This window comes from Oreochromis niloticus, linkage group LG1 (genome assembly GCF_001858045.2).
Source record: "Oreochromis niloticus isolate F11D_XX linkage group LG1, O_niloticus_UMD_NMBU, whole genome shotgun sequence".
In the NCBI taxonomy this organism is placed as follows: domain Eukaryota; kingdom Metazoa; phylum Chordata; class Actinopteri; order Cichliformes; family Cichlidae; genus Oreochromis; species Oreochromis niloticus.
Window position 1 is genome coordinate 30,586,219 of NC_031965.2, and position 24,842 is coordinate 30,611,060.

The following is a 24,842-nucleotide window of genomic DNA, read 5'->3' on the forward strand; positions in this document are numbered from 1 at the left end:
CACACAGTGAGACATGGAATGAGATATCCCCAGTACAGACTAATCTAAAATGCCCTAAAACAGCAGGACCATAAATTAAGCAAAAGACACACATGCCTGAAACACAAAACGCTTTGTAAAGCAACCTTTTGTGCTGTCACTTTGACTTGGACTTACTGAGAGTGTGTCTGGCTGCCTCTCCACCAGACTGCTTGAGCAGTTTTGCATTGTTCTGATCCTAAGACGTCCAGCAGAATAATTGTTTAGCCCAATTTCTTCTCTAGTTACAAAGCAAAAGAAGGCTGATAACCCCCCAGCCACCAACACATAAACACATATATATCATCAGCCTGTCTTCCTTCAGCTCTATTCACAAAAGTTCAATTGTGTAAGAATTCACAGCACAAAAACATAAAGCCCACTAATCACCTGCTCACTCTTCAAGAATTTGCTAAAGAGTAGTAAAAAAGCAAATATTGTCAGCCAGAAAAAATTAAAATGTAACACCATTATTTACAACTATACTATTTTTATACTGCAGTACACGTTATTGTTGTGTCTGCACTGTTTTGTGTCTGTAGCATCTGTTCTGTGTGGTGTTGCACTGTCTTTGTTTTGTTTTGTGTTTTTGCAATTTTTGTACATTGCACTTTATGTAGTTATGTAGGCTGTGTTGATTGCCTGTTATATGTTATATATAGCACCATGGTCTTGGAGGAATGTTGTCTTGTTACACTGTGGACTGTACCACTGCACATGGTTGGAATGACACTAAAGGCACTGGACTTGACTTGACATTATACTGTATGTCCACAATATTAGTTCTTATGATTTTTTAATTAGCAATGCATGTCACACAGTCCAAATGGGCATTGGTGTAGGGCAGGGGGTCGGCAACCTGCGGCTCTTTAGTCCTTAAAGTGCGGCTCCGCCTGGTTTGGGCAAATAAATTAGAAGTATTTAGCTGAAGTGTATTTTATTTATGTTAGTTCTTTTTAACTTGTAGTTCTAAACTGGAAGATTATTGTGATATTGAAATATAAAAATAAAATTATATTCTATTATTTTTTCATCGCTCAAAATTAGAGTCACACTCGCGGAAGCCGGTATACCCGCCGAAACGCCGTGTATTTATCGAGACTTTCAACCCCAGGTAGGCCAATTATGGATCTTCGGATCCACATTATGTCAGCAGCTGTTCTCCACCGTGAACTATAGACAAACACCGTGCATAAACTGACTTCGTATAGCCCCGATTTGCGGACTCTGTGCGCAGAGGTTCAGGAGCAGAAGTCCCATTGTAAACAAATCACGGCAGACCCGACGATGTTTCCATGAGCATGCTTTTGAGCATCTCTTTATTGAGCACTTTTCACACACGGTTGCTGTACGCATACAGCCGGCTGTAGCTTTTCAGCTCACAGCCCGACATACACCACCAACAACACAACAGCACAGATAGCGCAGACGTAAAGGCAGCGAGGCGTGATTGCGGGTGTCGCTCAGGTGCGTCCGCCTCCCCTGCAGCGGCGCTGCAAACCACGCCCCGCCGCACGCATTAACCAGGTAAAATACATATTTAGGCAGAATTTTGCAAATATCTATTTTTCATTTTTCAGCAGCATAGTGCTTTTTTCCAATTATTTTTTAAGAGTCAGATCAAGGCTCCAACAGCCCTAAGGCGATATAAGGGTGGCGGCTGACAACAGTTTTTGTTTGCTACATGGATCATTTTAGTTCAGGTTGGTGTCTTTCCTTTTGTTATATTTCTTTAAGAGTTCAAAATGTGTTGATTACATAAATATAATTTAATTTTCTCTGTAGCACTTCATGGATTTCATAAGCAGCACACCTTAGTTGTTCACACAAAGCATAAAGATAAAAAACAATACAGTGTTATCTTCATTTTAGATGTCAAAAAGTATTTGCGGCTCCCAGTGTTTTCTTTTGCGTGGAAACCGGGTCCAAATGGCTCTTTGGGTGTAAAAGGTTGCAGACCCCTGGTGTAGGGTCTGAACTTTGCAGTAGGTTTACCTACATAGTGTCATACAAGTCATTGGCTGTATTGCCACTTTAATCATTATTATGGTCATTAAATCCACATGCACAATACTCCTCATCAGTTCCTCATCTTACCAGCATTCTTCTAATCATGAAGCGACTACCATCCCAGGTAACTTATTATGAGATCTACTTGAAGAATGCAGATAAAAAAGGAAGATGCTTTAAATTCACTAAAATTGACTGGAACATTGTAGTGACAGAAAAGTGGAAAGCATAGTCAAATAAAAAAGTTGTGGTGTCCATCTGGGAAGTCCTGCATAATTTCTTCAACCAACCAGTAAAGTCTTGACATCACATACCTCTCCAGCTAAACAGAGTGAAACAGAGGTCTCATTCTGAGGTCAGAGAGGTGACAGTGTGGTCATGGTAATTCTAGGCCGCGTGTTTTCATCTTACCGGCATTTATCCAGCATCTCAGTTCTTCCTCGGAGACAGCTTCAATTACAGCTTACTGTCAGAAATCCAAAGCATTGTTTTATGCTAGCCAGTCAATGCATCTTAGACAAATGACTGGAGATTGTGACCTGAGAGAAAACAATTTTCTTTTCAAACTGCTTCTTATAACACAATAGCTTGGAAAAAGGACCAAGCACATGGAATTATGCAAATGCCATGGTTTGATGAGGGAAGCAAAAACAGAATAGTCTAAATGGACTCTGAAGATTTATATATTTTTTCCCAAACTTTGTTTTGTCAAAGAGTTTCCAGCTTGTAAGGTTTTTAGTGCAGCAGTGGTTGCATTAAATCTGAGAAGAGGCAGGGAAGGGAGAAACAGTCGCCACATTAGGACAGCTGTGGGGTAACTTCACACACATGCACAATTACTGTTGGAGCCATGACATTCTTCTGATTGCTAATTAGTACTTGAATCGACTGATTCTCAGTAGAACAACTTGAGGATTTCAAGCATGAACAAAATGTCAAAGACTTTAGTGGCCTTTTTCCTCTGTTCTCCACTGTTGCCTGCTTCTTTCCATCCTTCCTTCCACTGACATTATGGTAAGTCCCCTCTATCCAGAGTTAAGGATGGGTTGTCCAGCACCTCTCTAGTATGTCAGATGTTAAGTGTGTGGAATGCCAACTGCAGACAGCACAAACTGACAGCTTTGGTCAAGTGTAAAGTATATGAAATGAACCACTAGACATCAACTATGTATTGTGCAGTCTGCCTTTACCTGTGAGAAACATCAGATTCCCAGTCAGACTTTGCTAGTGAACACACTATGAAGTGTGAATATGTTCAGTATGTGCATGTGTGAGGAAGTACTTGTCCATTGGCTTCATTTTTACATGCAACCTGGCCTAATTAGGAAATATGGAAAATGTTTAAGAACTGTGAAGACTACTTTATCGACCTTCTCATCACTATACAATGGGGAGAGATGAAGTGTGAGGTGGGTTGGCTATGGGGATGGTGACCAACTCTGACAAGGGAAGGAGGAAGATTTATAACAAGAACAATCAGGTGGCAAGATACTCCCAATAATTGGTTCCATTAAAGCCCTTTTAAAGTGCAACTCTCTCAGATAAGGCCAGGCACTGTCCCTTTGCTCATCTCCTTGTCATGGTAATTTAGTCCAGCTAAATGATGCTAGCAGAAGACCTCAGACCTCTATTCTTGGAGCAGACAGAAAAAATATAATTTTACCCACAGGTTTTAAGTAATCTAGAGTTAGGCACCATTTAGAGTGGTTTGCAAGGAGTAGGTCCATTGGTGCTGTAAATGGTCACTGATACGGCTGAGATGGTGAACAGAGGGGAACTAAGATGGTAATATTTGATAAATGTTACATCAAAATGCGTTTTTCATGGCCCTAGTCAAGAAAATAGAGCAGTTTGAGTGAAAAAAAAAAAGATAAAACATCGTGGGTTTTTGTTTTCTAAATTATAAGCCTATGATTGGGTCAGCCATGTTTTAAAAACTACAATATTGTTAGCCCTTTGTCAGTTAAAAGCATTCAAAATGTGTGGTTTCTGTTTGTTTTTGGTTTACCTTTCCTGGCCCACATATTGTAATGTAGATAAAAGTATCAGAGCCCTAGTACTACTTATCTAAGTAAATGATTGCATGCACAGCTGTACCATATTATTTATCTGTTGGGGAAATGTTCAGGAAATGTTCAGTTAGTATCAAATATAAAATTGCTATAATATTACCAATTATGTTTATCAAAGGAAAAAATTTAGAATACGCGACTTATCTTTAGAAGTTGGGGTAAGTAAATCCCAATCACGAGACCTATTAGAATAAATGAATCATAAATAAACAGAAAGCTTGCATATTACGTGACATTACATCATTTTTAAGTCATTATTTGGTACAGAATTGAATCTGTGCTTCTGCCTACATCAAACTGTTAATTTAATTTATGATGTTGTGTTGACATCATTATCATTGTCATTCTCAACAGAGCCATGATCATAATTGATTCAGCCAGATTTTATGCAATCACGTTTTAGCTGATTAACTCACAAATTTACCCTGTAAACAAAATCAAAAAATGAACAGAAATGTACAATTCACAATATCAGTGAAGTCAATGCATCCTATGCACTGTCTTTGATTTGTCCTCTTTATTTTTGTACAACAGTTTTGGCTGGTTTATTATTTTAAGCATGCTGTAAAATAAGGAAAATAAGTCTTAAATTGAGTAGCATTTTCTTTTAAATCGGTGTTTCAACAAAACTCTGTACAGCAGTGCTCCAAAATCATGTGTGAAATTACCACAAATAACACAAAAACACAAAAGCTGCTGCTGCTTTGATTACGTTGTTTTTGACACTCCAGCTGTTCATCCAGAAAGTAACTGCGTTGATTTGTAAATGTGTTTAACTACGAAGATGACATGAAAAGAAATATGCCAACGCATCAAAGCATTCCAAATACATCATGGTGTCCAAAACTAATTTCTAAACAACAAAAAAGCGGCTGACATGTTTTGAAGAGACATTTTTCCCTCATAGACAACTGAGAGCTGTTTTAGCAGACAAACACTGGCATATTTTCACTGTAACTTCATACCAAAGCAACAACTGATCACAACGACAACAAGAGAGTGGCCGTGTAAACATTTCAACACAAAAGGAAGAAGGCAAAATCACCATGGGTTTGTGATGACGGGTGATCGATGCTTTGAAACACAGCAGCGGGTATTGTCATATGCCAGGGAGCTCTGAGCTTTGCAAAACTAACTACTCACTGCTTCTCTGATATCTCTTTTGCTAACAGGCTCATTTTGGATAAATCAGTGTGAATAAATATTGGCCCCAATAATGCTTGTTGTGTTTTTTGTTTTGTTTTTTTCTTCCTCGGCTTATGTTGCCAGTAGCCATTATGAAAAATTTTGCTCTCTCTGCACTAAAAGCTAGGAAAATGAGGCTCTTTTAAATGTCGCACATTTAATATTTATCAGTTTTCTATTAGAATATATGCACACTCAAATCGTCAGCCTATGTGATCTATCACTCTGCTAAATTATGGTGCCACGTAGCGCGGAGGGGGGAAATTCATTACTGCTCAGGGCAATTTCCTCCCAAAACAAAAACATTTCATTCCTACGGAAAAGCCAAATTAATACTGGCTTTGCATGAACCCGATTTTATTTGCCAAAGAACTGCCACTTTCTCACTCACTTCATCCGCTGGATGAAGGATGTAAGTTGATAGCCGGGTAAAATGAGTTTCATGCGTGCACACACACATCTAATTTCACTCACTCACTCTCAGTCAAACAGAAACACAGATTTCCCACTTATTTTTTCCCTTTGTCTTGCTGTCTTATACATATGCGCACAAGACAGTATATACCACTGCACATGGTATAAAGTGCATACACATGCAAGCATTTCATCCTACCTCACCAAAAGCCCTTTTGTTTTTCCACACTGGCATGCATTTCTGACATCAAAGGGGCATCTACTCTCACAGTTGACTCTGGATCAGCCTGTTTGACGTCACCACATTGGTGTGTCAAGTTTTCACATCAGTGCTGGGTTTACCTTGTTTGACAAGCCGAACCGAGACGCCCTAACAGCTGTGAAAGGACAATAATAAATAACTAAAGAAAGCATTGAAAACAAGCGGCTTATACACGGCGCATATGTAGATATTAGGACATAAAGGGAAAAGCTGTCTTTTGGCTTTTACGGGTTTTTACAATTGTTCATTACATAAGGAAAGTTATACTTTTACATCATTTGACTCATAGCTCTTCTCGTAACTATTATTAGTGGCCTTTCATCCTCAAAGCGCATTCGTCTGTATGTGTTAGGACGAGCAATCTAAAATGACTGTTTCACTGGCTGGGTTGCCTTCTCATATGTCACTTGATTTATTACCTTTTCTCATCATCAAGTGTTTGTTTATGGTTTAAATATAAAAACAATCGAGGTTATAATGAGTCGCATGCTGCTATTTATTTGACCATAAAGACTTGGTGGAAAGTAAAGAGGCAGCATGCCCGGATGCCAGGAAGGTCAGGGACATGGGAGGCAGAAACATGCAAAGAGAGATGACAGCTGATTTGTTCAGTAGGTTTGAATAGCTGATAAAGCTGTGAAGCCTAGAGTCCTGTTAAAATTTTAATAAACACGGTGGAGGCCTATTGACTGGAAGTGAAATATGCACGTTCTTCCCAGTGCTGGCTGGTCCAGAATGAGGCAATCATGTTTGACAATGTGAAGTGCAAACCTTTCAATCAGAGTGAAGTCTTATTTTGCTGAATATTAAATACGGGCTGTATTCTGCGTGCGTCGAGTGAATTTATAAAGCTAAGGAATATTATTTCCACCATTTGACTTGCAACTCTGATCTCCATAAATATGATTCACTAATACCTCTTAATATAATAAAATTATGGAAATGAAAAGTGATGCTTATGTATCCACGTGTGTGCACGTATTACATGTCAGAGTGTACTTAAACCCTTTTACATCGAAGTAACCTAAATAATACAATTTTTTCCTTTACAATATCGTTCAACACAAACATAAGTTATAATTTGCTTCACAGGAAACTCAAATTGGACATGACTGTCAGAAAAATCAATTCCATTTAAAATTCAACTCAAAATTTGCTCTTTTTCTCCCACAGTTGCTTTTTATGGACACTGCTGTTAAAAACTGAAAAGTATCATTTCTTGGTTTTCTACCTTCTTCAAAAGCACATGTAAATGCATATTTAAGAAGTCTATTTTTATTTACTGCTTTAAGGAACATAAAAGCAGTATAATGTATAGCTGCGAAGACAACTCCATCTGAGGATGACTGGAAACTGGTGTGATTGATGAAAGCAATGGAAAAGGACTGGGATTTGTTGGGTGGTGTGATGATTTATTTGCTTAACTGCCACAGCAAATAAAGATGACATCAAATCAAATCCAATACTTGTAAATCATTGGCCTCTTTAAAAATATAATACATATACAACCTGAAATTTCTTTATTGTTGTTGTTGTTAGTAGTAAGTTTCAAATTTCAAGCACATCATTCAGAATTCTGTGTGTTGTACACTTTGATTACAGACGTGTGTTAACATTAGCCACAGTCCTGTACAACAGTAAAAGGGGAAATGTTTTTAATTCATAATGCACCTTTTTTACTTTACCGTTTTGCAATATGAACCACATTTTTAAAGATACTCTACCTCAAGATTCTTCATCACTGACATTTCCCCCGATGAGGCAACGAGGCAGGCACCATATGCATTTGCATACATACATATATTTAACCCCCCACTGATACCCAGACACATGTGTTAACATATACACGCATATGCACAGCACTAGACACACACACAGTTACAGACGTACGTGTGCATGTATGAACACAAACAGTTTGAGACAGACCTAAACACAGTTACTGCACCCCCACTCCATATGCGCCAGACATAATATTGCAAGTAGCCTTCAAAATGCAATGTTTGGGTCAAGCCGACTTGCACTTCTAAGTAATTTATAATATGCTTTACTCCAAGGTATTGCACAATCTCATTATCATTAGATTTTTGCATATTTAACAACAGTTTTTAATTAGAAGGTATTTTATTATTCATGCACATAATTTGAGGCGAGCTCAGGCTGCCTGCTTTTCACGATAAAGATGGAAAGAGATGAGGTGGGGAAGAAACAAACATGCAGACTTTTTTCTGAAATGGAAAATCTGGGTTTGTAGTCTTTAACTGGCAAGTGATTCCGCACACTACTCTGGTAATGGCTCTTTTAATTTAGCTAATAGCTATCATGTTGTGTACCTTTATGCATTTGCTAAATTCTTAGCTGTGGGAGTTGTCTCCTGATGCTTTAGCTGTAAGTAGTTTGGTATGCTTTGGCTCTCAACGTAGTAGCATTTGCTGCGGCTAGGCTCCTTGATGTATTATTAAAATTGGAAATGGACTCCAGGGACAGCATCTAGTTATGTGCTTTCATTTGCCGAATAAACCAAGCGTTGTTTTCATCTTTGCTCATGATTGTTAATGGCGCAGCTGATGAGAGGGGTGTGCGTGTTTTCTCCCGCTCCCTTTATCAGCACAGGACTGTTATTATGCAGGCCAAATAGCCAAGCTGCTGATTTTGTTTTAGGTTTTCAATTAGTCATTTGACTAAGCACATCTGTTACTGGCAGAGGCCCAGAGCATAGACGAGTCGCTGTCACCTGCTTGGGGGCCGATGGAGCACAGAAGCAGCAGGGCTATCAGGGCCCCTTGGTGGCTACAACTACTTCAGAGCTCCTCAGGGGTGTGTCCTTGGTCCCTTCACATTTTACAGCCAAGTCTTTAGAGGAAAGGTGCTTCCAGAAACACCCAGGGCCTGTCTCTCCACTTGTTTATCTGCTCTGTTAAAGCCCAAGCCTGTGGAGAATTTTGTGTTTAAAGACCTCTTTTCCAAATATAACTTATAACCACTATTGCAGCTTTGGTTTGAGGTTTCGAGACCACATTCACAACTCAGCACACAGCTGATGACTGTCTCTGCCTCTGTCAAGTTTGCACACATTGTGTCTTCTCTTTATTGCGTATTTTTATTTATATTCTTTTAATCATTTATGTAGTGCAGTCTGCTTGTTTTTTCACTCCCTATGACTAAAACCAATGAATATACTCTGTGCCATTCTCTGAAGGGCTGTGAGTGCATTTGTTTAAATGTGGACCAGTGCAAATAAACAGCCTACTTCCTGCACTGTCTCCTCCGCAAATGAAAGAGATGTGCTATTTAACCCTGGGCACACTGGGATGTGCACACAAATCTCTATGGCATATTACATTATATGCAGTGTACATGCAAGTCCTTTCCTCTGGTACATATTATTAACAACACCAACCACTGTCTTAATATGGCTCAGGGTGTGGAAAATGTCATTAAAAAGCAATATAATGTTGCATATTGTACTCTGACAGTAGATAAAATGGTTAATGATTTAGCGTATTATCATTTCATATTGTGCTATTAGTATTTGCTCTATGGTAATTAGAAGTAACAGCATAAAAGGCCTGCGTTTATAGCCACTATGTAATAAGCCTTTGTGAAACAACAGCAAGGTGAGATTTACTCTGTTGTACAGAACAAAAGCACTGCGTCACTTCAAAAGTCAGCAAAGCTCTGTTTCATTATGGTCAGCGATTTCCTGAAGGACTGAGGCGTCCAATACCTCAATCACATTAAGTCCCAGCCCATTTTGGAAAGCGAGACAGTAGTCAGGCCCCAAAAGAGCTGCAACCAATCTTTGATTGTCAGAGTTCAGGGAGGGTTCAGTCAGTAGCACCGTCGTCTCTGCCTGATCCAAGAGGGACTCCCATGGGGCTTTAATAAAACATTTTGCTCATTGTGGAAAGTAATGACCAACAATGTAAACTTGTGACTCGACAACAGATGTTGGCATGCTTAGTGGAAACAAGGTGCTGTAAAATTAATTTCATTTGAATTATTTACTGCATGCATTACGTGCTTGAGGAAGTAGATGGGGTGGATGTGGGGTGGTGGTGGCGGTTGGCAACAACAACAGAAACGTATTCAATTAAAGGTGAAATAGTGGGATAGAGGGTGGGGGAAAAATGGAAAAGAGAGTGATCACATGTGTTCTCGCTCGAAAATCAAATCGGAATCATAGCAACATGGCATCGCCCCTGTGATTTATATTTAATAGGGTTTATTATTTCATATTGTCACTTCAAAGGTTGTGCCAGGAAAACTTGCTGGAGATGTTTTCCAAATTAAATTATGCCAAATTAATAGCTAGAGAACAAGTAAGAGGGCACTGTTGTTTTCTTTTAAGTGAGTCGAGAGAGAGAAGAGAAAAAAGTCAAATCAAATCATAATGAGTCAGAATAGAAATATGTCATAGGAGCACGAACCTCATTTAAAGATATCACCATGCATGGATAGACAAACAGAAAGAGATAAAGAGTAAAACATTGTTTAGGGTAATCCAAGCTCAGCAGAGCTTGGAGAGGGTTAAAGACAAGATCACTAACGAGAAGTAGAGTGGAACAAAAGTTTCAGAGAGTTTGAAAACAGATGCATTATCATTGGAACACAACTAACTTTATTCAGCAGTGTGCATAACCCCAGTCAGCTGTACAGATGGGTATAGGCCTTAAGAAGGTCATAATGATATTGTGTCTTAAGAATGTGTGGACAAGATCAAGGATCTGGTTTTTACTGACCAAACTGCACAAGTTCAGTGGCCACTTATCAGGAATGATATTTTTATTTTCAGTTTGTAAATTAATGTATCCCACAGTGTTTATCATGCATTTTGAAAAGCTTCCCCTTATGACATGATATTGCGACCTGCATAAGGGGCTCTGTTTTGACACTCATTGAAGCCTATGTAGTGCAATGTGGACCTCCTGCATCACAGGAGGGTGGTGTGGTGGCAGGCCAAAGGAGAGAAAAAGTCACAGATTGCATCAAAGAAAACATAGACAACACTCTGTTTGTTTACTTTGTACTTTTGTTCTTCACTCTGATCCATTTTGTTTAGTTTGAAGAGCACTCATTTTCTCATAATTCATTTATCCATTTATATGAGTTTCCATTCATTACACGTGTATTTTTTTCATATCTGTGTTGCATCTATGCAGAGCTATATGAGGTAAATAACAGAATAAATGAGATGTGACCCCAGATTAGTTATCCTGTTCGCATGCCTTATTAGTTTGTGGCCATAACTTTTTTAAAATCTTATTTTTATGCATTAATAACTTCTGGTCTGATAGTGCTTGGCAGTTTTACCAACTATGTTACTTGAGGCACTCTATAACCAGTAGACCTGTAAAATAAAGAATTTTGGAGAGAAACACAATAATAATAATTTTTAAATTAGTTTGTAGCATTTACGTCTTATACATTATATGTAATAAGAGCTAGACTTTTAAAGAGTATCTTAATTTGGTGTATATTTTGGCATTTGGTAAAAACAGGCGTTGTTTTGTGAAAGTGAGTCTGCAAAGATCAGCAACGCTTTTAGAGAGAGGTAAAATTAACTTGTGCAGTAATATTAGTTAACCAGGACTATAGTGCACACAAACACTTTCTGTTCCTTCAGCAATTCTATATTAAGCACTTTTTTAATGAACAAAATTGTTGAAGAACCTATGTAATATCAAAACTGTTAACAAAAGTAAATTGCATGTTCTAGGGAGGACAGTTTTTTTGCTTTCATGTATGACCTAATAATTTGTCACCAGCCCGTCTGGCCACAGCACAGTGCCAAGTAGAGTGTACTTCATAACATTATCAGCAGGCAGCCAGTGGTGTGACGCCATCAGAGCAGGAGAGATGCTTCACCTGGATTTCCTTCATCACCCTAACCCCTCAGGCAGCAGCTACAACAGCACGTAGCTACTGTTAGCTCGCTGCAGTGTGGAAAAATAACAGCAGGCACTATTGATATAAATATATTTCCTCTTGTAGTTGCTCCCCCCAAGTTATTCATCTGTGTGTTTATTTTCTCTTTGGAGCCCCAGTCTTTGCTGTGCAAAGGTTGCCTTTGTTTGTGATAGTCCTGCAGAACAGCTCAGCTGAGTGTGAAGTGCTGGGATACGGGAAGTAGGGCTGCTCTTTAACCTAAGTCTTGTGATAAATGGAGATACTTAACAATAGTGTATCCTGCAACCTGGACCTGGCTCTGCTGACTGCTGACACTGTGCATGTTCTCTTCTTGTCTTGTTATAAAGACGACCCCAACCCTGTCAGCTCTATTAATAGCATGGTGATTAATTGTCTGGAGGTTAGTTTTTGCCATATGATTTCGGTTAAAAAATTGTGGTACTTGATTGTGGTTACAGTGGACACTTAGCTGGGCCTTTAGCATGGGCTCACACTGTCTTTTGATGCTTTAAAAACATCCTTTTTTGTACCTTAAAACAAGATAACATCTCTGATTCAGAATCAAGGTCATGTATCAATAATGTCTATTTCACCTCTTTTTTCCCCTGTTTGCCCCGGAGAGACTGGCTTTTTTATACATACACATGTCCAGGAATGTGCTTATTGTGCTCTTTATGTGCAATTAGCACTACATGTCAAGTACAAGTGCACTTTACACGGTAGAATTCTTCTGAAGTTCACAGTTCATATTTAGAAAGAGAAAAAGCCACACGTGCCCCCAAAAATAACCAACTGTAGCACTGCAGTGTTGAATGCTGAATCAGCACTCTTAATAACAGACACACACACACACACACACCCAGAAAGAACTGATTACCCAATTACCGAAACCCAAACCGTTTTAAGTTTCACTCACAAACACTTACGGGATTATTACTAAAAATATGACAAGACACAGTTTGTTTTAGGGATCCAGATTTCACCACAACATACATCTGTCAGCAAACTATCTCCATCACCCTTTGATTCACAGATATGACTCAGACTAGCACAATGCCAGATGTTCTTAACACTACAATAGGCTACTGCCCAAACCACTTTACACTCTTTGTAGATTGGAAGTGTTCAAAAGTTTGAAAACTTTGTCAGCTTATTTGTGGTTTGCCACAAGCATCACATCAATTCCAGTTCCTCATGGGGGAACATAATGACTAATGTCGCCCCCTCTGCAGTCACTGTTGAGATGACACATGTGTCGAATAGAAGCACTGCTTTTTGGACCCGTAATGTGGGGTAATATCCTTTCCAAAAGCTCATCTGGGGAACATATGACAAAAGAATGATTAAAATTAAATCATTCGCGAAAGTGTTTTTCCCTTTTTCTAATAGGATTATCTTTTTTATAAAATGTTATCATGATCAAGATTAACTAACATAAAACCTGCATTGTGGAGACTCCATTTGTTTTAAAGATAATTTTCAAGAAATACTTTGACACACGATACTATTTTATCACTAGTGCAGCCTAACAAAAAAAAAAAAAAAAAACTAAACACAGAGTAATGGTGCGCATCACTTAAAAAAAAAATCCCACATTAATTCCCCTAATCACCATATGGATCAGAGAGATTTCCCCTCACACAAGTTGGGACAGCCGTGCCTATTCAGAACACATTAGACAGAGTGTGACATCGTCACGGTAGCAGATGTTCTTTACATTTCTCCCCATTCCTAACCTATTTCCTAGTCACTAAACCACCAAACCTCGCTCTCTCCTTTCACTCTTCCTTCTCCCCAGCAGCACACAAACCAGCACAAAACAAAGAGAAACAAGATGAATTAATACCAAGAGGGGTCCCAGTGGTATTGAAAGGGGATTGTTTTTTTGTTCTAGTTGAAAATATTTCTCACTTTTTAGTGGAGCATGCTCAGCTCCCACATGTATTGTCTGGCTGTGATCATGTGTCAGAGCTGTACAAGTGGGATGTGGGGCCGGGTGCCCGGCAGGCTTGTCTGAAGCAGACGGCTTGTTTGCGTGTACTTAACAGCTCCTCACAGCTGTGTTCTCTCCAAATGTAACAGGAGAAGACCTCATCCATCAGAAAAAGGCATTCTCCCGTTTCCCCCTCCTCTTTTCATACTCCTCTCTTCTTCGTTCTCCTCCCCCAATTTTTTGTTCAAGTGCCTCAATTGCAAAAATGTCAGCAAACAGGCAAGAGGTCACGTCAGAGGTCAGTCAGTGAATCGCCGTGTTAGCCCAGCTTTTCTCTCTTTTCAAGAGGGTGTGCATTTCTCAAGAAGTTGCTTATGAGCAAGTCATCCTGGTTCAACACATGTTGGGGGGAGTCAAATTGGATTGTGCCTGTGATAACACAGATGCAACCTGTCTAAAACTAAATTGTCTAACAACCTTTCTAAAGTAAACTTTTCCATTAAATGGTTTGGATTTTAAATGTGCTTCACAGCTCATTCGATTTCCTTTTGATCTAACATTCCTGTCTGACTCGGGGAATGGAAAATAAAATTAGCATTTTTCAAGGGACAGCTTGTCAGAATTCAAAACAGTGTGGATGTAGGCAAAACTAAGTCTCATCCTCTGCTGTATTAAACCTGACCTGTCTTCCTTTAAAAAATGAGCTATGTCTTGCTCTCAGGTTAATGGCTGCAAACTGCCATGTCGTTTCCGTGCACATCATATTGTCGTTAGTCACTAGCCTTACATCGTAACCTTTATGCCTCTGATTAACCCTGAGGGCTTGAGAGGAGGTGGGAGCTAAACTTTCCAAAGACAAGAAGTTTAACTTGGGGCTATGCTGACTTTTTCCAAAGAAGTCCCTTATGTGGTCTGAGTTGGTGCACAGCCTGTAAATGTTTTGCTTTGAATCTTCATACCTTACAATAAATTAAGGCGCATTTAACAATGTTGCTTTGTTTGCTTTGTTACTTTGTGACAAAAGCCACATTATGCATAAATTACTGCAAAGAACAATTGCTTTTAACTAATGTCCATAACATTTGAAGTTGGCAACAAGGATTTATTGAGTGTAAAAAAAAATTGGGGGGTGATTAGGTGTTGCCTTTTTACATTTTAAGCATTAGGTTGATGCTGTTGTACAACATCAATGTAAAAGCACTAGAAAATTAGCTTTTTTTCCTACATCTACATCATCATCCTAAGGACAGGATGATTTTATAGTAAAGTTGCTATGTAAGATTAGCAAAATTATAAAATTTGATTATATTTATTGTGATGTGACATCTGCAAAAACACAATAGAAGCAATAGAAGGCAAAAGATGTGCAGTGCAGAAAAAATTGGTTTGCTGTGATGTATATATTATCATGCAGAATTAAAGAAAACTCCTTTTGTTAAAGAGTAGTAGTGGAATTATCATGAACTGTATCTAATGTTAAAGCAAAATTATTATTTTTTTAATCCAGATATTCATATTGTTTTAGTGTAAGCTGCTATGTCCACAAACCCAAAGATCATGGAAATATGTTTGATATATAGTTAAAGAAGAATGATTTCATTCAATTCATAAAGCAAGTTTGAAGAAAAAAACATACACATTTGAAACTCATACTAGAGAACTCATGGGGTGACATGCCAACAAGCGTATAATCATGTATTGCCTCTCCTTAGTCTTGTCTTCTGGGAACAGACTAATTGCACTAGAACAGAAATAGAGCTGAGAAGTGTGAATGTGCTCCTGGAGAGACGCCCCCAACCCACAACCCACCTACCAACCTCCCGCTGGTTCTACTTTTCTGATTTTCTTTATGCCTGTTGTAACAAAAGTGCAGATGCAGAGTGAAAATGTCACATTTTGAACTCTCCAGAGAGTCCTAAGTCAATTCAGCTGTGAAATCTGAAATGTCTGTGACTGCAAGCGCACGCGAGTGTGCATGTGCATGTGCGTGTGTGTGTGTGTGTGTGTGTGTGTGTGTGTGTGAGAGAGAGAGAGAGAGAGAGAAAGTGATATTCCATTTATTTATATAAAGCCTGTGACATCCGCTCTTCCAAACAAGTCACAATCATGTGTAGGGAGTGATATCACCAACTTTGGAAAACAGAAAACTGCATCCTGCTATGCACAATCTTTTTGGTTATAACACTGATATTAGAGAAGCTTTTACAGCATGCCGGGGGAGTGCTCGATTTCCAGCAGCCACACGAGAACCACACCCCTGTTTTCTCTTCCTGGTGTGTTTGTGTGTTTTGTGTGCTCCACATGCCTCACAGATCTAGACAAGGGAAAGTAAGAAGAAAGACCCTCTGTCCACTTGGCCTAACATGCGCGGTCATTGCCTGCAAACAGAGAACTACGAGACAAACCCAAGTTATCTGTCTGTATGTGTGTCCCAGTACAAAGCTGAGTTCTGCTATTTTGGCTGTATGTACCAAAAAAAGTGGAAGAGAAGGAGAGGGAGGGGGGTGATGAGAAGGACATCGTCTGGTTAGGGTAGCTCTGTAACTTTGGTTTGTTATTTCAAGGAGGCTGCAGAGGTGCCCTACTCACTGTGGTCGACACACACTCCAAGAAGTGACACCCTTGCAGCAAGGACGGCATTTTGCATCAGGGAAAGGGAGAGAGAAACTCACACAGATGCACAATTACCCCTCTTCAGCAATCGGTAATAGGAGGGGAAGAAGAAGTAAAGAAAAAAACCCAAAAAAAGAGCACTGCTTTGTGGGTGACAGGCCAAAAACTTTTGGGAGTCAGAGAGTTAGCACCAAAGTTCCTTGTCAGCCCATTAAAGATGTGAAACTGGCATCTTGGGCCTATTGAAACCATATGTGCAAAGGAATTTCTCTGCTGGTAAGACATTCCAAATACTGTCCCAGAGCCAAAGACTTTGGTGTTAGTCTAATTTAAGCAGTATGTTGGGGAGAGCTTGCCGTGCTTTGATCATGTGGAGATCGTTTGGTACAAATTGAACTAACCCTAGCTCTGTTTCTGGTGGATCACAACCATGGATTTGTTGAATTAAACGCTTCGTTGAATGCAGTCTGCACATGAAAAGAAAGTTGCTCTTAGGAATCCGATAGTGGTTTTTTCACCTAGCCAGCAGGTCCGCTTCTTTTATTACTTTTAAACTCAATCCACGCCGGGTCCACGCCGCTTTAACGAGACACGGGCCCTGGCCTGGAGGAGATCATGTTCTGAGAAGAGACAGCCAGAAATCACCTGGACTATGTAATAGAGAACATATTGCACACAACCCCCTAAGCATGGACTATCATGGATCAGACTGTACATGTATATATCGGTTTCTTTGATACACATTTTTTTCAGCGTTTTCATGGGACCTTTGACCTTAAGCTACAAACCTGTACGCACACTCACTCACAGCTGCAATCAAACATACACTAGTCCTCTCTCACATTATTTTTTCTTTAAAGTAGTAAATTCTCCATCGACAGTTGTAGCAATCTTGAGGTATGAAGCTTACTAATAATCGCACAATAGCCTTTTGTTTGTGGAGAAGAGCAGAAACATTTGGTTGAGGCTGGAACCTTTCCGCCTAGCGACATGTTTCGCCACAGCACCCTGCTGTGTCCATATGGGTTCACCGTCACACATTGAGGGCATAGGGGCTTCTTATCTGTGCTATTGATTTTCTCATTGGCTCTGCTCCTTGTTTGGTAAATGAAAACATGCTGTGTGCAGGAAACAGGACTTGCAGCATTCTCTCTAAGATGTCTACATATCCTAAAATGTGCTAGTACATACAAAAGAACTCATTTACTCAGTTGCATAATGTGCTTAATTGATGTAAAGGCTGGCCTGTTATTTTGCAATCATTAAAAAAGAGGTTGTTTTTTTATTATTGACATGGACAATGAGAATTTTTTATGAAAAGACCAATGAAATTATGTGTCGACAATAATACTTAACAAACGACAAAAAAAGAAGTTTAAACCTTTTCTTAATTAACTTTGAAGCTGACTTATGTTTTAAAGACTGAAATCTATCATGTCAAGTCAAGCAGTTTGGTATTATAGCGGTGCTGTCAGAAGCCTGTCTTATTCTCTTGCAAAGCTAAAACGATAAAAAGAACAACAAGGCTGAGGGGTGGTGGTAGTGTTGGTGCTTAGAATGGGGGCTGGGGGGCATGTGCAGCCCTCTGGTGCACATTTGCAGCCCTCTCATGGCATCAGGTCGAAACTGACTGATTACACTTTAGAGGCAGGAAGTATCTGATAATTAAAACTACAGTTTAAATAGATAGCATTGACTTTATACTTGCTTGGCTTACATGTTTATTAGAAAAAATGGAGTCATCCTTGTGTTGATGCTGGACTTTGTCCTTAGAATCATACATTTACATGCCCTCTGAGAAAGGAATAAAATAACAAACAGACATATTCACCAAACTACAAATAATTAAATGAATGCTTGGTGTACAAACAAGCTTATTGTAAGTTAATAATTTACAACAGAAGTTCTGTAAATTATAAAGAAGTGGTATCTGGGAAATTTGGGTCTGCAACCCATAGCTTAGAGAGCCACAAAATTGTTTGCTATCAATAACAAAACTGTGCTTTAAAATTTAAAATGGGATAGTACCATTTATGGTAACAAATTGTGTGCCAAAAAAGGACAAAAAAGGACATTGAGACTAATAGTATAGTATTTTTTTCAGGTAACAAAATATATGCCCAATTGTCCCAAAATAAAAATAACATACAAAGAACATACAAAGAATGACAAAGGGTGAACAAAAGAAATAGATACCCTTGGTTGCAGAACCCTCACATGCATCCAGTACACAAATGGTGGCATCAATTTTTTATGCAACTCACAAACAAACATGCCTCTGCACCTATTATATATGAAACAATTTTACACAACTGAGCAATGCTGCTTATTACACAAAAAGTTTAAAATATTACAAGGATTCCTTTTATATAAGTAAACTTGCATGAAACATGAAAAGCATATAAAAAACTGGCTCTGCATTAAACACTAACTAAACACAATTTGAAGAAAACAACAGAATAAGTCTTCATAAAAGTCATCATAAAACCCAAATGTGATCTACTTGAAAATGTTTGGTTTTGTTGTATTTGTTCCACCACCATGGTTTCAAAGATTCCCACTAAAAGCTGTGCTAATTGAAGGGTATAGTAGCCTTGACGCTAAGTAGACATAAAACCTAGCCAAATACATGCAGAGTGACTGTCACAGTTAAAAACACAATACTGTTGGTGCAAGACAGGCAGTACAGTGGCTTCATGCGGGATAGATGTGGAAAAACGAAGAGACAAATCTCCCACTTGTGGTTGGTATACACAAGCGCTGTCTTTTAGAGCTGCACAAACAACGCTGTACCACAAACAATAGAGTAGTCTGCCACCATTCACTATAGGTTGTTAATCCACCCTCTCTGTGGCTGACGGCCACCGCCTACCTCCCATACAGGCGTCATCCATTTGGCTCAGCTGAAGGCAGCACTCAAGAGCAAGACAAGAGCTGTAAGGTCATGCAGAATAGTTAGTCAAATGTTACGGCGATAGTTCTTTTAGTGCTAATGACCATGGGTTCCAAGCCACTTGAAACATTGATATATTATCTAGAAATAATGTGATGCAAAGCAGCATGTAGTCATTCTTCACAGTGTCACTATTCTTATGATTGTTGTATGCATTTCATTTCTTGTTGGGACCTGTTGAGGCATGGGTGAAAGGTCAGATTGAAACTTCAACTGATGTGAGAATAGGGAGCAACGCCGTGGTTTAGGGTTGTGGCTCTAACCAAGGTACTGGGACTCCAGGCTGGGGCTATAAGGTCTTGTGGCTGAATCTGGGTTGTGTGGTTAAAGTAGTAGGCTGGCCTTAATGGATTTGTGATGATGTATTTCTGAATTCTTGCCTAAGACCTCTGACTGGGAGTGGGCTCAGGATGCTTATCTCTGGCCCAGCTTCAGGGTTTGGGATCTGGTTTCACCTGCCCATGGGAGAAATCCAACAGGATTGTAGTAACTGGGGATTACTTGTGATGACCCTGGGAGCAGCACAGCAACATTTGAGAACACTAAAGAGAGAAAAGTTGTTTGACCTTGAGGCATGGACAAGGTGAAAATTAAGAGAGATTATTAGGTTAGCTGAGTGCAAGTTAACACCTGGATGTATCCATGCTTATAAGGATTTGGTTGTAAGTAGCCCTGCAAAAAGAATCTACAGAAACACTTTACTTTAGAAAGCAAACATTTTTGGGCTCTTTATATATAAAACTCACACAAGTTACTCACAATAATACCATGCTTCTACGCACATCATAATATGTGGCTAACACAAGTAACCAACTACATCGTGTGTTACCCAAACCCAAACTAAGTGACTCATCTAGGTTACATGAGTAAGCGGCTGCCCTGGAGCGAACCAGCCACAGTGATACTACTTGAGACAACTCAAGGTCACAGCCCAGCTTCTCTCATGACTGGCCAACATGTCTTTAGGCCTAAGCCTAACAGACAGATTACAACAACGTTCCCAACAAAGACTGGCGCCTGTGCTCCCCGTGCTTCTACCCTCTTCAAAATCCTGCAACCAGAGAGCTCCTAAAGGAATCATCACCTTGTCTCTAGACTGGAGCACCAGAGCAGGGAAGGCCGCCACTTCAATCATCTAAGGGTCAAAGGTCATGTAGGTCAAATACCTTGCCTGAGATCCCCAACCCCCATGTCACAGTGACAGGCAGTGGTCAGTGTCATGGGCTGGATCCACCCAACTGGGTTTTTGTTGAGACCACAGGAAGTGGGTCTACATTGTGATAATAATACCATGGTTCAGTGGTGAGGCTATTGAAAAGCTCTTATAAAGGAACTCTCTGAGTGATATGTCAATTACTGTGCAGTGTTAAAAAGTTATACTTCTCTTATCATTCTCTTATGCTCTCTCCATTAATATGCCAAGGTTGCAGTTTTACTGTTGTATGAACGTATTTTATTACTTTATATAAATTCACATTCATGCAGGTTGGAGAAGGATGAGAGATACCAAAAATTAGCAAAAAAAAATAAAAAATCTGTCTCACAAAAGTGATTTGCCCTTTTGTGCACACTCCAAAAAACAGTTAAATTGGCCCAGTTTGTATGACTGTGTTAACAAGACATTCTTGAAGTCAGGAGGGTGTTTTCTTTAACAAGGGTGTTTTTATGATCTCCGTTACAATAAAATGAACAGGTAAAACACTGAGTGATTAAAGATAATGAAGAACAGATATGGCTGACATCGTCTTCAGGATCCCTAATGAAAGATTACACTGCACTTTGAAGAGTTTTACTGCCTCTGTAAATCAAGACTAAATACTTATTATTTGAAGAGGTATTAAGGGTGCAGTGGCCATACTATGTGCTAGCCTGTTTACGATTAAGAAGGGGGCGGGAAGGAGCATTGGGGATTTCGTTGGGGATTTTATAAGGGAGCCCCTGTATGCCCTGGAATTCCAACACTTAAGGAGTAGCCCCTGCAAGCATGTTGTGTGAACATGTACGTCTTGTGCAACAACTGTGTGACATGACATAGTCTGAGTGAAAGCAGATTATGTTGAACTGGTGTATAAGTCGTTCAGTTCTACTGACATCCCAGCACTGAGCTCTGGGCTAGAGAACAAAAGAGCAGAATAAGGTAAACATGTGCTAACAGCTAGCCTGTTATTTGTCTGCCTTGCTTAGCTTTTTACTTTTGACAGCCATATGTCTTTCACTGCTTGTCTACGTGCATATGACTCATGTACAAAATTAGGGCAAAAATCTTGCTCTGAACTACATTTTTCCCACGGACACCAAGAATCAATCACTTAGCATTCGAGTGCTGCATCAGATCAGTGGTGATCATGACTATATGGTTCCTTTTTGCTGATGGCTGTTGATCCTACTTCCATGGCTGACAGGAACCAGACCTGAGAACCAGTAATCAGGGTCAGAAGCTTTACTACAGGCTCAGGAAGGCCTTCAGAAAAGGTGGTGGATCTCCCCAGTGATTAAAACACATTCACACTGAGGACATCTCTTTTACCACATCCTCTAAATGTCAACTCTGAGAGGATTACAACAGTGTTATAAATCACACACAAGTTGGGTAAGCTGGGAACCCTGGCCCAATATGGAACAAGCTAAAAGACATTACTGTGTTTTTTTAGGTCTTGAGTCCTTTCAAAAGCAGAGGTCAGTCAATATAGGCTGAGGTCATATGCTATACCCCTGTAAAAATACTGCAGAGCGAGTGGTTTCAATTTGCTCAAGTGATTAAGTTCACGCCAGCCCTCAGTGCACTGGCAAGGGTCATTTGTGCTTGGCCGAGTCACTGATGATGGTAGGGAGGAGTGATGCTAACCGTGAGCATTGGTACTGACATGGCATTAGGGAGGCATAACAAGACTCTGAATCATGGGGTGTGCTACAAGGTCTAGTTGAGGTTACAAGAAAGCTATAAGTGTTTTATGTCTCCACCTACGCAGACATGCCTTTGCTCAAAATGTGCCAAAAGCTCAAAGTCACACACATTAAATCCAGACTTTCATCTTTGTCTTAGAATTTATTTACACTGTGCAATAGGACTTTCATATTAGCTGACTAAAAAACGAATAAAAACTCACAATAGTATTTCAATTACCAGTTAAGACACATTTTCCTTTAATAGGTGCAGCAGTTACATTGCAACTACATATACTTTCTATGAGGAAAACCTCAATTTCACAAGGCACTGTAACCTGGACCTGACACAGTCTGTGATAACTATTCATCTTTACAGATGACTGACAGTGTTGCAGTCGTTTTGCAAAGGGCATTGCTGCGCACTGTTGTCGTGGTGTAACGCCATATGTGAGCAGCGCACTGTGGCATCAATAATAAAAAAGTCTTCCTAATCTTAACTCTTTTCTCAGTCGCATCAAACCTTATGGTGAAGAAAAACACCGTGTCTCTGGGAGTTAAATTATTGATAAAACCACCATTTAAAATCTTCCCACTGCAATTTTTTTTGCAATGTTTCCCTTCTAAACTGCAGCTTCTATTGTTGATTTATTTATTTATGTATTTGTTTTCACTCTGTTTTAGGGGGGGTTTTTTCTCCTGAAGGGGGAGGGTGTTTTTCTCCATTTTTCACCTTTCACATCTTGTGGAATTCAACGCTCTCATTTCCTCTCTGTGATATGGAGTACAGCGTTTCAGAAACAACTGTCAGGTTCAAATCAAAAATGGGTGGAGTGGGTGTTATATTGAACTACTGAACACAAGCCGAGACTTGAGCGATGGATATGGCACCCGATTTTCCTCCCCTCCACTTCTTCCTTTGCCTTTGTCAGCTCCAGGGGTTTCTCTCTGTAGTCAGAACAATGCGTGGGTGATGCTGGTACTTGGAAGGAGATGTTCTGTACAGCGATTTAGTACAAATGCATCCCATAATGATCATGTTTTGTTACCTTTATGTACCTCCAGCACCATTTCCACTCCTTTGGAAATCTGAGCGCCATAAACAGCTACAGAGGTTGCTCCCTTTTAACCAGGTATTTACTGCTGCTACTTTGCTGTCCTATCATACTGCTGGAAGATCTTCCTTATCTCTCTGCAGTACCTTACAGCCAGCATATGTGGAGAAGAAGAACTGCACATACAAACTCCCTACACATGGCTACAAACGTACACATAAATGTTAACACTGACCTTTTTTTGTATCATCTATGTAGAATTCCATAGCAGTGTGAGTATATTTATGCAGTGTAGGTGAAAAGTGTTTTGGCTGTGACTCGCAAACATGTTCAGTCATTCTACTGTTGTGGGCAATTAAAACAAGCTCATGTCATGTCACACCAAAGGCTCCTTAGCTTTACAATAACAGAACAGGTTGACAAAATGAAAACTCATTCCTCCCTCATTTACGCGTCATTTCAACCCTGACCCTGGCAGTAAAAGATCAAAGAGCTTTTGAGGCCTGCTCTAATTTCAGTCTGCTTTAGAAGGACAGCTACGGAGTTTGACAGTCCAACATGAGCAGCCGTGAGAGTTTTTTTCAAGCCCATATCTGTTGACAATGAAAATCTTGACTAATGCAACCAAACTACAAATTTGTTATGGGTTAAAGTAATAGTTTTAGGATCACAGATGGTTATCTGCAGTGAAATACATATATCAGAAATGCGCCAACTGTTAGCCTCTGTATTCAGTCCCATAAATTAGAGGTAAATGATGAGCTGTCAGGCTTAGAGCAAGCAAAAGTGAAAAGAGGAGTATTTAAATGTGGTCATAAAAATTTCATTTTAATTCCAAATGATAATGGTTACATCATTCTCACTGTGTCAGATTCATGCTCCTACCCTGCTCCCCTGGCTATAGCCACGGTAACAGAAGAAGCACCAGGGGTGGTGAATCAATAGCAATATGCCAATCTTTATCTAAGCAACCCCCACTCCCCATCCTTGTGTAGCGCTGTCACTTTAGATCTAATGATCTAACCTATGAAGCATTGATGAGCAGTCAGCTAGTGCGTCACTCTTCATTCCCTGTTTTTTTGAAACAATAACAATTGAATTCCCTCCGTCATGTCACTGATATTAGTTTGTGTTACATCGTCCGTGAATCCACTGTAATTATGAAAAAAATTACTGGACCCATGAAGGATAAACTACAGAGTAGGCAGAATTGAGGTCAGCCATTTTGGTTGAAGTGACCACAGCACTGGCTATAACACAAATGGATCAGTATCGATTGGTGTCATTGACCTCAGAGACCTCTGCTCTCCAGCCAATCTGCACCAGACCTTAGGGGCGATTATGACATTTACACACACAGATTATAATTTCAAATGACTGTTTAAAAAAATTCCCCAGTGTAGCAGATAGAGGAGAGCAATGGTTAGAAGGAAGAGAAAGCAGTCAATAAGAATAGACTTGAAATAATCAATAGGAAATGGACACACAACAGAGGCCCTGTAGGCTGTGCAGATCAATAAGCTGTGTTAAGTGGCGG